The following is a 16,482-nucleotide window of genomic DNA, read 5'->3' on the forward strand; positions in this document are numbered from 1 at the left end:
TTTTCTGAGTAAGAAAATGATTTAGTTTATCAACGCTATCACCCAAATATTTTTTTTTCGAAATTAGCACTTTTATATACGGTATTCGGAAAATCAGGAATCAGAACATTATTTTGTCATCTGATTGACCACAATATATTTTTTTCTCATAAAATTGGGGATCAGAATATTTTTTTAGGAAAAAACATAACTCCCCTTTTGAAGTTAAATGGTCAATCCCTTAGTGTACTGATATGAATAGTAATATACTGGAATTGTTTGAAAAAAATATAGTTATTGAAGCCAACGTAAATATTTTAATGAAAAAGACAAGAAATATGTCGGTGAAACAAAAAGTTCAAATCTAATTGAAATTTAAAGTGCCCATGAACTCACTGATCAAGCACGAGTGATTCTATTCATAAAAAGTGTCCGTGTAACAACTAAAAAGTGTCCGTGTATCATCTAAAAAGTGTCCGTGTAACAACCGTTATTGACTGTTTTTCTATAGCTCTGCTGGGGGCAAAGTCGTACAATATACGATACAGTTTTAGGGGAGGTAATGACGTTGCTAACGAACGTTACTATCGACGTCATACAACAATCATTACGAAAATAAGAAGATGTGGTAGGCTTGCCAATGAGACAACTCTCCACCAGAGACTAAATGACATAGAATTTAACAACTATAGGTCACCATACATTGTTGCGTCAGACAATTTCTCTTATGAAGTCTAAATTTTACGGGAAAATCTTTGATAATAATTTAAGCGGACACACAGCGATAAGGTATTATAGATCTGCCATCAACATCAAATTCTCCAATAATACAAAAAATCTAAATTTTATTTTTCATTCTTTAGATATGTGCTTTAGGAATCTTCCTCATCATTTTTTCAAAATAGTTTCAAAATGTATTTTATAGTAAAGCATAATTGTACCTATTGGTCTGTAATAAAACTTTTCTCACGTCTTGCGAGAGATAAATTTATGCAGACAGAATAAAATGAATAATAACGCCAATCAAAAATTGGAATAAATAAACTAAATCATTTCAAAGTAATGTGAATATAATTCATAAACGAGCAAATTAAATCAAAGATGTGAAAGAAAAAAAATAACGTTCATTGGAACATTTACCCGACTACCCCATTGTTTCTGTTTATTCATTTTGATAAATGAACGCAAGTGCTCTGGAGGGTGAATATTTCCTTGTCAGCAAAAAGCATTTACCTACATACACACATAATATATTCAATGAAAATTACAATGAAATAGCTAAAATATCACCGTAAGCTATAATATATACCTTATACAATAAGTTATATGGTTCACTACTGACCCTCTATGGATTTTATTCACCCTCCATGGTCCGTAGGGGGTCAATAGTGAACCGTATAACGAATTTATCGCACGCGGGACAGTTTCTGCTGCGTTTTGTAGAAAAATAAACAATAAAACACAACAACATTAATAGATGACGTCACCATTAACAGTAGACGTGACGTCATGAACCCCCTATGAAATTTGCTTACCCCCTACGGATCCATAGGGGTCACCACGTGACGGCGTTTAACCAATCACAACGTGATAATTCACCCGCGGTGCGATAAATCGAAATCAGATACACTCAATCACCCGAAATGATGATTTTGGTTTAAAAATCTATGCACTGACGTTTCGAGCGTAAAACAAATTATGGAGTAATATAGAAATATTAATATTTCAATTTACGGATATGGGAAGGAATAAAAAAAATCTACTGATGTACATTTGTTTTCTTTATTAGTAACTTTCATTATGCAATGATCTTAGTTGCACATTTCGTACATCAAAGGTATTTCGATTTCATAATTTATCTGGGATATCCGGATCTTAATGATATATAAATCATATAAGCAAAAAACAATAAAAAGACCTTTAAATAATATCATATTTGTTTTTTGTATATTCATGACTTTTTAATAATCAATTATTTCAAATGGAAATGCACATTAAGGACTTCAAAAGAACTTTCTTTCCATAATTGAAATTGATTTTGGTCTGTAAATCTCAGATTTAGTTTTTTTTCTTTAAGGACATTTATATTCATATAGAAATGTGTGATCAAGACGGGGAAGTTGATGTTTATAGTGTGATATTTATTCACTATTACTAGGTCGATTCCGTTGTAAGTAGACTTCTACTCCCGAGAGTATCATCAGCTCAGTAGTCAGTGCTTTGGTACTGACATGATTTATAACATACCTTTTTTATATTCTCCGTTTATAAATTTCAAAAATGATTAAGAAACTAAAGTTCCAACTCCATACGGCAAATTTGAACTTAGATGGATTTGGCTATTCTGTAAAGGTCCTATTTAGTTTGATAGCTCTTAACGTTTTCAAGTACTTTTGCATCGTTGCTTTCAATTTTTTTTACTTTGAGCGTTTCCGATGAAGGTTAATCCAGAAAAAAGTAAAATAACATAAATACCGAACTCCAAGGAAAATTCAAAACGGAAAGTCCTTTTTCAAATGGCAAATTTATAAGCTCAGACACATCACACGAATGTGCTACGACTAAGCAAGCCATGGTTGCGGCTGTAAAAAAATTTAAAGTCATTTCTATATACTATTACAAACCGTTAATTAATTACATGTAGCATCCTTGTAAATCTAGGAAATTCAAATGAAAGACACGTGATGAGTAGCAAGTAAACGAGAAGAGCAGTTCGTTTCAATAGGATTGATGTTTGGTGAAAACATGTCAACCAAACACAGTGTATGTAATTGTGCGAATCCTAAAATGTCATTTTTACTGTATCCGTGATGAATTTCTGATGTAGATTGATAAATAAACAGACGACAAATTCAAGATTTTTGAATAAAATAAGAAATAATATATAATGTGTACTGTTTTGATAAATTCATGATATAGGTATGAGATGCGGACGGGTTTTCATCGCGCATACAGCCATCCAGGTGCAAAATTGATACACAAATAGATAAATATTAAGAATAGTTCACGAACAGAGCGTGCAAGAGATTTAAAAGTAGCAGTTTAGTTTCATTTGCAGAAAAATGTACCTTTTAACATAATTATTAATGTTGTTTAACTTAAAACAGGTTTTGTTATTCAGCTTGTTGATATTGAATCAAATTCCACTATGCTGTTTTCGTTATGCGATTCATGTTTACTGTCGAATAATGATACTAGACTTTCATTTTCACTGTAGGGCGATTTATTTCTATTGTATATGCGATGCATTTTCACAGAAGGAAATTAATTAGTTTTCATTATATAAAGTCTTAATTCAGTCGACTCTCTAACAAAATTTATGAAGTCAGAAGGATTGATTATATATGCATACTTAGTGAGTGAAAGTCTGAGGTAAATTCCTTAAACATGGTATTTATTGCTAATATAGTCAATTCTATTTTCTCAAATAATTTGTCTTGATCTATATGTAGGATACAATTTATTCTTTCCTATGACACGATATCATTAAATACATATATGTTGGACAGTTAAGCCAATCCACGTCACCGGAAAAGCAAAGTTTCTGTTTCGGTCTAAATATACATCGCATACTAATAAATTAAACGTCATTAGAGCTAATTTCCTAATGCTTGTAGTTAAAAGGTGTGGTTGGCCTTGATTGTGTAAATGTTGCCTAAGCATTGTAATTAGATTGAGCAAACGTTTATACAAACATAGCAAGCAAGCCAACCAAACCTTTAAACTACAAGCGTTAGGAAAATAGCTCTAATGGATGCATTTGAGATAACATAACGGTCTTCATTTCGCGATTGAATGAGTGGAAACGTTTTCATATTGCACAAACAATTGACGCTTGGATGACTGGATAATTGATATTCATCAAGCCATTGTGTATAAATCTTATACAGTAAAGAAAGTTAGAGCAACAGTCGAGTCACCTTAAATATGCTTGAATTTCTTATAAGTCGGTGTTACAAATAAGTCAATACGCAATTGTGAGAATACAAAGAAATGTTGAAAACAGTTTATTGTTACATGTTTAAATGGTTCTATACCACGGGGTATAACCGCCGTACAGTTGATTCCGGACGTTAATCGCTACATCGCGAAGCAATGTTGGTAGATATACCGTTCTTATATTTACACCAAATACTAATTGACTAACTGTTCAGTTAAGTATTCAATGTTTATGAAAACAGAGTTTACTGCTCCTGGCAGCATTGTATATCATTTATATTACATGAACACCATGTGACTATTTTAAATAGACAGGTCTGTGAATTACTTGTGAACATCGCGAAACAAACACTATGTGTAACTCAAACTTGATTAAATTACAAATAGGGCATAGTTGGTTGGCTCTTTCACTAAATGCGACCGTGTATTTTGTGCTTTTTTGTTGTTAAAATACAAAATACGAATGAGAAACCCGTAGTTTTAATTTTATTTGAAGACATTTACTTGAAAAACTGACCTCAGAATGACACTGTACGATTCATTCTCTTTGTAGTTTGTTTTCTTTCTTTGGTTACGTTCGGTGTACATTTTTGTACTGTTCGTTGTGCAAAAGCCTATCAATACGGTAGAAATATGTATGTCACGGCGTGACAAATGTTCAAAGCTTTTTTAAGCGAGTTATAAAACTTTTCAAAGAAAATGCGTCGTAGAAAAAACGTTATATTCATGGATGTTCTGCTCCAGTAAATTTTCGGATCCATGACAAGCTAATAGCAAACTCACCAACAATATTTGAATATAAATGATATGAACGTGGTTATACCCGTGTATATTCAAGTAGACATCTACGACTAGCTTGCATTTCAAATTGTAAATATCATCAATATTAAAGTCATCTAAAAACCATTTTCAGTTGTAGTATGTCAAATAATCATATAAAACGACAATGAAAATTTATCGCACTTCCAAAAATTCCACATCAGAAATGATTGCACTTACAGTGATAATTCATCGCATCTATAGTTAAAATGGATTCAGTATGTGCTTTTGAAATTCAAATATGAACTTTATGAGATAACTTTTCTTTAGATATTTTATGTCTTAAGTAATACTCAGTGCTCAAATCATATGTATCTTATGTGAATATGTTTTATTTGTTTGTTTGATATATGTTAATATATACATACATATCTTTATTTCATTAAAGAATAAAATAATTTCAAGTCAAAGAACAAGTATGTCATTTAAACACGTGGGGCATAAAACATATAAAAAGGATTTGTTATCTCATAAAATTCATATTTCAAAAGCACTATTAAGTTTAACAGTACAAATCATCTCATAAGCTAGAAACTGATGATAATCTATGAATATTTTTGTTCTGTGTTGTTGGGTTATTTCAATACTTTATGCTTTAAAATCTTTTTTCTCAAATTTATTCCTGTTTTCTTTCTTGTAAACATGTGATGATATACTGTATAAAACATGCCTATGTAAATAAATAACCAAAAAGAAAAGATGTATGTATGTAGCAACACCCGTTAATGTAGCCGAATATTAATAAACTTCCAAAGTTAGCGTTGTGTAAGATTTGTCAGATCCAAACAAGCTACTCTATTATAAATTATAACGTGTTGAAGGCCGTACTTTGACCTATAATTGTTTACTTTTTACACATTATGACTTGGATGGATAGTCGTCTCATTGGCACTCATACCACATCTTCTTATTTATATAAGATGAAGATTTTGTATTATCATAATCATGTACTCTATACTCAAATTGCTACCCAAGCATCTTAAGTGCTACCTTACTAGACAGAAATTTTAAAACCCCATGTTTTTTTACCAAAGAATCTATATCATATTCTGAGATTTCAACAAACGATTTCTTACAACAAATTTAAAAAAAAAATATTCTAAATAACTCATTTTAAAGCTGAAACATAATTTTGACTATTTGACTTTATAGTTTCACATTGTATGAAATTTTATTTTTGCTCTTCTCTACTTTACCACTCTCCGTCAATCAAAATGTTCAAAATTATGGCCTTTTCAATTGAAATTTGCCTATACCATATCTATTTTCATGTTGAATTTATATAAATTTCTGATACAAAAACTATTCTTAATTTGTGGTAACTGCAATACAGGTATTCCCTTATTCCTATGTATAAAAATAAGGAGATGTGGTATGATTGCCAATGAGACAACTATCCACCAAAGTTCAAATGAAGTGGATGTAAGCAATTATAGGCAACCATACGGCCTTCAACAATGAAAAAAACACATATTGTATATTTATTATAATGATTTTAGCCTTGTGTTGATTGTTCTTCTCTTAACAGAATCACAACATAACTTTACTGACAGACGGACAAATACCGACATTTACATAACACTGATTTCAAATTATGTCATAAATGTAAAATGCAAATCCAATATAGTTTTTGATTATAAAATATACATAACTTAATGAATAATTAAAATCAAAATGTTTTGCGTTATTACGCAAAAGTTTGCTTTATTTCGAACATAGGAAGAAATATAAAAAAAAAAATGTTTGGCTCTTATTCGCTTCCGTAGATATATCTAAAGAACATTTTTGTTATCAAGAAAAAAATCTGTTTGAAATGAATATATTTCAATTTATACTGAATAAGTTGCGATACAAGCACGGTATTGAACAAAGACGGGTGCATCATTAGATATTTTGATCAGACTAACTAGACTAATTATCATCACTGGTATTTTTTTTATAACAAATACAGTAAAATATCGATTTCGATTTACAACACTTGTTCGTGGAGTGACATTTGACATCGATGGTCTTATGGTGATGTGCCAACATAGAGCTACCAAGATAGCGGTACCGACTCTGATTCGAATTTTAGTGCAAATAACCAAAAGACATCTAAATGTCTAAATATAGTCTACAACAATAGGTGTACATGTGTCTATACAAATATAGTCTACAACAATAGGTCTACATGTGTCTATACAAATATAGTCTACAACAATAGGTCTACATGTGTCTATACAAATATAGTCTACAACAATAGGTCTACATGTGTCTATACAAATATAGTCTACAACAATAGGTCTACATGTGTCTATACAAATATAGTCTACAACAATAGGTGTACATGTGTCTATACAAATATTGTCTACAACAATAGGCGTATATGTGTCTATACAAATATAGTCTACAACAACAGGTGTACATGTGTCTATACAAATATAGGCCTACATGTGTCTATACAATTATAGTCTACAACAATAGGTCTACATGTGTCTATACAAATATAGTCTACAACAATAGGCGTACATGTGTCTATACAAATATAGTCTACAAGAATAGGCCTACATGTGTCTTTTCAAATATAGTCTACAACAATAGGTGTACATGTGTCTATACAAATATAGTCTACAACAATAGGTCTACCTGTGTCTTTACAAACATAGTCTACAAAAATAGGTGTACATGTGTCTATATAACATGTCAAGCTCTTAATCGTCTCGACTCATAAATCAATTTGAACAAAAATATCAGAGATCTTCCATAAACATCAAATGCCCAAAATAACAATAAAACAAAAGATTGAATTCCGTAATATATGTTTAACCGTTTCGTCCAACAAATAATATAATATGATTAGTAGTTATCTTCAAAAAAGAGAGAGACGATTCCAAGGATTTTTTTCGAACATATCCAACTATCGCGGTCATCACCTGACTTTTACAATTCAGTAGTTCATCATTAATGGCTGATCGTTTTATCAATGAAAATAAATGGGCTACATAGATTAAACGATCATAACTTTTTTGATACTCTGTGTATTTTATCGCCCAATCCCGCGTTTTAAAGATTTTTCTTATCTACAGTTAAATATGTTCTAAATTTTAGTTCAGAGATATGATTTCTTACTTCAAATTAAGTTTGAAAATCGAGGTGCAATAACCACACAACCTTCGTTAACCTCTTCGTTAACGCTCGATAAAACTGCAATGGGACCTTCTTATATAATTAATTTTCTCAACTTATTTATTGTAAATAATATCCGGCCAACCTCTAAAAAGGTCGACAATAATTTAATTAATAATTTTAAAAATAAAACAAAAACAATTCACAACGCCATGGAGTAAACATAAAAATAAAACAAAAACAATACACAACGCCATGGCCAAACATAAAAATAAAACAAAAACAATACACAACGCCATGGCCAAACATAAAAATAAAACAAAAACAATACACAACGCCATGGCCAAACATAAAGATAAAACAAAAACAATACACAACGCCATGGCCAAACATAAAAATAAAACAAAAACAATTCACAACGCCATGGAGTAAACATAAAAATAAAACAAAAACAATACACAACACCATGGCCAAACATAAAGATAAAACAAAAACAATACACAACGCCATGGCCAAACATAAAAATAAAACAAAAACAATACACAACGCCATGGCCAAACATAAAAATAAAACAAAAACAATACACAACGCCATGGCCAACCATAAAGATAAAACAAAAACAATACACAACGCCATGGCCAAACATAAAGATAAAACAAAAACAATACACAACGCCATGGCCAAACATAAAAATAAAACAAAAACGATACACAACGCCATGGCCAAACATAAAAATAAAACAAAAACAATACACAACGCCATGGCCAAACATAAAAATAAAACAAAAACAATACACAACGCCATGGCCAAACATAAAAATAAAACAAAAACAATACACAACGCCATGGCCAAACATAAAAATAAAACAACGAAGGGACAAACAACAAGAACTAAACATTACATAGAAAACTAAAAATTGAGCAACACGAACCCCATCAAAAACCGAAGATGCTCCGTAATGGTAAGCAGGTCCTGTTTTACAGCTGGCACCAGTTGTGGTGCTCACACAATTATAAATCCGGTATTAAATCGCTTTCGGTAATGTCATAATCAAGAAAAAGAGGACGGGACTTCAGTCTAGTTGAACATATCCATAGTCAAGTGTAAGACAGATATTCAATAACTATCAAACAAATGATATTGACTTCCGTAAAACTTTCAACTCTACCACCCTTGATGCAATAGCTTCTTTATAAGCAGTAACCCTATATCAAGAAAATTTTGATAGGACATGTAAGCCCTGAAATATCATATCAACTGGGAGATATTTACTCAGGCAGGCGGAATGTTGGTACACAGAAATGAAAAGTTCACAATTGGAAAGTTTAGTTTGCAAACCAACCTTCATTGTCAATTTCTAGATGTAACTCCGAAAATGAAACGGTGTATAAAGAAAAGATAGAGACAAACATTTTTTGGCCAAAAGACACACAATGATAAACATGCAAAGGTACAAACGCATGCTCGGAAGTTGGCATATAACGCATTGGAAACCTTATATAGTTTACACTTAAACTCTGTTGTTCAATTTTCATATGATGCAGACATAATCTTTCAAACAGTTTAATCGAGGTCTGGAGCTGGCATGTTAGTACATGTAGCTGCTAGTAGTCCTTGGTAATTCATGTTGATCATTGTCCTTTTGCTTAGTCTCTTCTGTTGCCTATTTTAACACCGGACTCGGACCTCTTTTAAACTGAGTTTTACTGTAAAATTGATAATGGAAATGGGGAATGTGTCAAAGAGACAACAACCCGACCATAGAACAGACAAGAGCAGAAGGTCGCCAACAGGTCTTCAAAGCAGCTAGAAATTCCCGCACCCGGAGGCGTCCTTCAGCTGGCCCCTAAACAAATTTATATACTAGTTCAGTGATTATGAACGCCATACTAAACTCCAAATTGTACACAAGAAACTAAAATTAAAAATAATACAAGACTAACAAAGGCTAGAGGCTCCTGACTTGGGACAGGCGCAAAAATGCGGCGGGGTTAAACATGTTTATGAGATCTCAACCCTCCCCCTATACCTCGAGCCAATGTAGAAAAGTAAACGCATAACAATACGCACATTAAAATTCAGTTCAAGAGAAGTCCGAGTCTGATGTCAGAAGATGTAACCAAAGAAAATAAACAAAATGACAATAATACATAAATAACAACAGACTACTAGCAGTTAACTGACATGCCAGCTCCAGACTTCAATTAAACTGATTGAAAGATTATGTCTTCATCATATGAATATCAGGCACAATCCTTCCCGTTAGGGGTTTAGTATCATACCATCATAAAATATATGAGAAGAACATAACCCGTGTCATGCCAACAACTGGTTTTTAAATAAATGTGTTTAGTGCCGATGCAAAGACCCTATAAGTGAATCAATATTAACGCCAAAATATGCAATCTTTAATGACCTGACAACAGTATCGTAACTATATCCCTTCTTAATAAGTCTATTTAAACGCTTTGTTAGCTTCAGAGGTGAATACTGACATTTTTGTGCTTTATAAAGAATATTTCCATAAAAAATTGGATGTGAAATACCTGAACGTATAAGAAGTCTGCACGTTGAGCTATATTTACGAATGATGTCCTTATACCGATGATAAAATTTAGTAAATGTTTTGACTAGTTTGTGATATCGAAAACCCTGGTGTAATAATTTTTCAGTAATACATAAATTTCTCTCGTTAAAATCTAAAACATTGTTACATACACATACATGTGCTTGTTGCTGTGTGTGTTTGTTTATTCCTAATTGGCTAAAGTTATAGGGGAGGGTTGGGATCTCACAAGACGTGTTAAACCTCGCCGCATTTTTGTGCCTGTCCCAAGTCAGGAACCAATGGTCTTTGTTAGTCTTGTGTGTGTGTTTTTTAAATTTTGGTTCATTTGTATGCTTCAGATTTTAGTGTGGCGTCCATTTCGCTAACCTATTATACATTATTGTTTAGGGGCCAGCTGAAGCCCGACTACGGATGCGGGATTTTCTCGCTGCGTTGAAGACCCATTGACCTCTGACTGTCTACAATTGTTTTATGATATATTGAACAAAGCTTTAGATAAACCTGCTCCTGTTGTTTAAAAGGGACAGACAGCCTGAATGGTATAACAGTGAAATAATTTACGCTAGGATAATGCACTTGCTTTATGGAGTGAGTATAGATTTTGGAGAAATAAAACTAAACAAATCATAGATAACTAAAAAAAGAATTATTATAAAAATATGGAAAGGGACTCCAATGACTCTAAAACTTTATGAAAATGTCTCCACAGTCTGAACTCAAAAGTTAAAAATACACCATATGAGTTAGCCACAAAAGATAACAATACAACCAAAAGTATTATCAATAGCAGATACTTTTAATAACTTTTTCACTTCCTGTGCTTGAAAACTAAGAGAGCAAGGAAATGATACACCTGTAAACAAAGCAGATATCAGTAATCTTGGTTTTGTTAAAATTAAATTAAATCAACATGAACAATTTTCTATAGCACCAGTTATCATGAATGAGCTATGTAATGAGTTAACAAAACTTGATATAAACATATCATCTGGTATGGATAACATTGGACCAAAAATCCTAAGATTAAGCGCCCCTATTTGTTGCATCACCTCTAACATATATATCTAACATAATGATAGATACTAATATATATCCTTCTTTACTGAAGAATGCTAAGGTAACATAAGTCTTCAAGGATGGTGACAAGCTTTTAGCAACAAATTACAGACCTATATCTGTTCTTCCAACTCTATCAAAATTAATAGAAAGGCATGTTTCTAATAACATGTACAAATACTTATCTAAACTTGAACTTTTACATCCTACACAATCTGGTTTCAGGCCGCAGCATTCTTGTCAAACTGCACTGATTAATATCAGTGACAAATGGTTGCAAGAAATGAGTTATGGTAATTTAAACCTAGCAATTTTATTAGACTTTAGAAAAGCTTTTGATTTTGTAGATCATGACATTCTTTGTTTAAAGCTTGAAATATATGGATTTAGTGAGGCTATTGTTAGTTTTTTCAAGTCATACTTAAATAACAGAACACAACAGGTAAACATTTGTAATGTATTTTCTGAACAACAACATGTAAAATTTGGTGTCGCCAAAGGTTCTATACTTGGTCCTCTATTGTTTGTGTTATTTATAAACGACCTTTGGGAAACAGACCTATATACTAATGAAAAACATAGAAAATATACATGATGGTGTTCGAGAAGATTTATAGAGGGTTGAAGAGTAGTGCAAAATGAATAACATGTTCATCATTGCAAATAAAACAAAATGTTTGGTTCTGGAACAAAGCAGAAACTATCAATTCAGACTTATCAACCAAACTTAATAATGAATTCAAAAATATTTCAAAATTCTTCATGCGAAAAATTATTAGGTGTTATAATTAACAGCACACTTAGCTTGAGAAACCAAATTGACCAAGTTTGTGCTAACATATCATCCAAAATATACCTTCTTTCTAAAATAAAGAAATTTTTAGATACAAGTGCTAGGAAAACATATTACAATGGGTATATTCTGCCCCTAATTGACTACTGCTGTATTATTTTGGGAGAATGTAAAAATGAAGGGATAACAAGAATATTAAAACTCCAAAGAAGGGAAGCAAGATTAATTCTAGATACAGATCCTTTATCCCCCTTAGTCCCCTTAATTAAAGAAATTGGGTTAATGACAGTTGAAAATAGAATTAAATACCACAAATATTTACTTCTATATAAATGTGTGCTTATGGAAACACCAGTGTTCCTTTGCTTTTTGTATGTTGTTTTGTTGTGCATTTATTGGTTTTGTGTCATGGATGGATAACCCCATATTCTTTGTTTTTCTATTACCACACACAATGCGTAAAGCTCAAAACACTTTTACCTTTAAACAAAGTATCAAGAAGTACTTAACACAGTCCTGATAAGATTCTGTTTTCTACAATGTATCATTTTGATTTGTATATTTTTTTTATTTTATTTTTATTTTATTTTTTTTTATTTTTTACTACAAGTAACTCTTGAACATTTTATATCTTATCATGTCAATAATAATACATTGTCATTGAACTACTTTACTGTAAATTAACTATGTGTAAATATCTGTTTTTGATTGTATTGTAATTTGTATGTGAGGGCCGCAGAGAAGATTAGTTTGTTGTAACTAACCGTGCTTACCCTCTTTAAATAAAGATTTTATTGTTATTATTATTATTATTATTATTATTATTGGTGGCCTTGGGCTGTTTTCTTTTCTTTGGTCAGGTTGTTTTCTCTTCGACACATTCCCCGTTTCCTTTGTCTATTCTATATAATAGTTTATTAGTTTGCTAAGCTTTGATGTATATTTTTTATAGTGTTGAAAGAAAAAAAGATTAGCAACATTTTTTTTTCTTCAAGTCATAATCAAATAACCATTTTAATATATCTATATATATCAAAATATTATTACCGGAAAAGATAAAAAAAAATATAGCAAATCGCAAATATCGAGTTTGAATTGAATGGTTTTTAACTTTTCATGGTCAGCAACTTCAAAGGAAGATTGAAAAACATGTGTTGCTAATCTTTTTAACTTATCATGCTTATCTTGCTCTTGTTCAGCGAAGTATATTTTATCCTTTTTCATCAATAATACTTAAATGAAGTGTTTGGAAAGACTTGTTTGAAAGAAAAACTCTTACGAAAGACTATCGTTATACTAAGTCTAGTAAGAAAAATGTTTATCTTGCGGCTGTGGGTTAAACATATACCGTATAGATCATTTTCATATTAGTCACATCCGCTTCAGTTAAATAGGTCACATCTTCATAAAATTAGCAAACATTTTGAAAGTAACGCGGAGGAAATGAAATAAAACAAAACAAACAAACTAAACAGACACACAAACAAACAAACAAACTTACAAACATACACATCATTATGTCAGTATGCTGACACACATAAAAATAAGTTTTGTACTGTAATTAATCTTTTACAAAATTTCAATTGTTTGAATGAGAAAATAACGGTTATTGATAAAGATTTTAAATTGATTGCATATCTTTTAAAATTTTCTAATGTATATTAAAGTGATGCAATATTAACTGTTAATTTGTTTCATTCAATGTACTTATTTAAGAATATAGAAAATTGCGAGTGTGCTTTAAGCCAACCCAAGGTAATTTCTGAAGTTCAATTTCAATTTGAACTTTAACAGACAAACCCTGACAGAGTGCGGACATTTCTTTTGATGACACTAACATTGATTTCTGCATGGATTTTGAAATTAAATAAATAGTTTAGATAGAAAATCATGAATTAAACAATGCATTGTTTCATTCATATGGAAAACATTGGAATAATGTATGACGAAAAAAGGAAAATACACAATGGACGCAGTAAAATCCAGTAATTTGAGACAAATAACCTTTTGATCGAATTATTTTCACAATCCATTTGTTATTACTTCTGCATCACATTTGCGATTGTTTTGAAAAGCATATATTATTACCATGACGCAAGAAGTGAAAGAGTGAGCTTATGTAAATCTCCAAAGAGTGATATAAATCCTAGTGAATGTGTTGGACAACTGTTACCTAGACTATACGATAATAAGATGTATAGTAAGGATGAGGGGAGTGATCCAGTACAAACAATACTAAATCACTTCTGTCTTACATAGGGTCAATGACTTTTAGGTGTCACAACTATCTATCACACTATGTAATTGCAGTTTAGGGGGAAAGGATCAAAGTATGGCGGATTGCACAAACTAAAACAAACTACGTAAGTCCTTTTTGTTATAATTTAAAAAAAAAATGAAAATGAAACAATTCTGGTTACTTAATTTGTTTGATAGAGAATGCATAAATAAAAAAAATGATTTTAATCTTATTTTGAAAGTTTTCGGCTACTGGTAAAATTTTGAAGAATTTGTCGTAATTTGTACGAATACTGGTAACTTAATTTGTTTGAAAAAAAAATGATTTAAATGTACAATGTAACATCTTATTTTGAAAGTTTTCGGCTACTGGTAAAATTTTTAAGAATTTGTCGTAATTTGTACGGTGTGAATTAAGAAAATGGAGGATGCTAGAGGTGTTCTTTGACAATTTAGAATCAGAACTTTAATTGTATCGATTTCCGCTATGTCTTTACAAGTTTTAAAATCATTTATTATAATAAAAGACACTATAAAAGCTAATAAAGATATTGTTATGATCTTGTTAGACCAATGTGAACATTGTATTGCATCGATTTAAAATGTATGTATTTCATTTGTGCAGACCCGACTTTTGAGACGGCTGTATCACAAAGAAGATCATAAATACCCTTACCCTTTCACTTACGGAAAAATAAAAAAAGGACAAAGAATAGCATGCAATTAAATCTTTAAGGATTTTTACTGTTACTTTTCAAACATAAAATTTCATAAATGGCTAAGGATAATGTGTTTAACCATGGAAGTATTATATTTCATTTTACTTCCATGGTTTAAAATTAAAAATATGGAAAAAATTAAAGGTAGGTTCGTATGCTTGTTCTTTAAATTCGGATTATTAAAAACATAGATATGGTGGGAATACTTTAATTTAGATGGTTCTAGTTTTTTCATAATTATATGAAATGTATTGGAAGAGATAAATGTTAAAAGTATATGAATAATATACCAGAAATAACTAGAGTTGAAGGTTTCAAGTCAGGCTATCTGGATCATCTGTTTTTCGTTTTTATTTATATAAATTTGTTTGTATGTGTATTTTCGGAGGAGTCTGTTGCTGGTGTTTTGATGTTGGCTGATGTAATGTAGTTCTTTTTGGCGATTCTTGTGATCTTTTTTTATATGTATGCAAAAAAGCAAAAAAAAAAAAAAAAAAGAATTGATTGATTAATTGAATTTTGGTGTTTAACGCCACTTTAATCACTACTGTATATTTCGCGTGTCCAGTTGTAATGGTGCGGGAAGCCAGAGTGTCCGGAGAGAACCACACATTTTTGGCAGAAAATCTAGCAATCCTTCTCAATTGATATTGGAGTCGAACACGCCTGCCACGTGCGGGGTTCGAATTCACAACCTTAAGTGTGACAGGCTAGTGATATAGTAGTCACACTACTTAGATCATTCGGCCCTGATACCCCCTCAAAATGTTTGAATTATTTTGTTAAAAAGATATTAAGAAATATGGGTGTTGCTGGTGCAAATATTTTAGAGCATAGCCTAGAAAAAAAACAAGCGGGGTTACATATTGTAATGGAAAATTTGAAAATGCAATTATAGCGAATATTCCTAAGACAAGTGTGAACATAAAAACAAATCAAACAAAAACGCTGGAAGCAAAAGCTTACACAATACAGAGGGTTTGGGTGGCGGGGGCCTTCATTTCCGTATTCTTTAATTTTTTAGGCCATTTTTCTATATTCACTGTTCTTAATATTCTCTATTCCTTATTTTTTTTGATCCATTTTTCTCTATTCTTTATATTTTTTGCCTATTACTCTCTATTCTCTTAAACCCCATCCAGACCTTCATACAAACTGCTATTTATTGTAGTATGAAATTTGAAAATGTAATGGATAGTATAAAAATACGGGAGAGATTGAAGAGCATGTATGGATAAGGAAACGTTTAATGTTGGACAAGTTTT

The sequence above is a fragment of the Mytilus californianus genome, unplaced genomic scaffold, assembly GCF_021869535.1.
Source record: "Mytilus californianus isolate M0D057914Y unplaced genomic scaffold, xbMytCali1.0.p SCAF_5, whole genome shotgun sequence".
Lineage (NCBI taxonomy): Eukaryota > Metazoa > Mollusca > Bivalvia > Mytilida > Mytilidae > Mytilus > Mytilus californianus.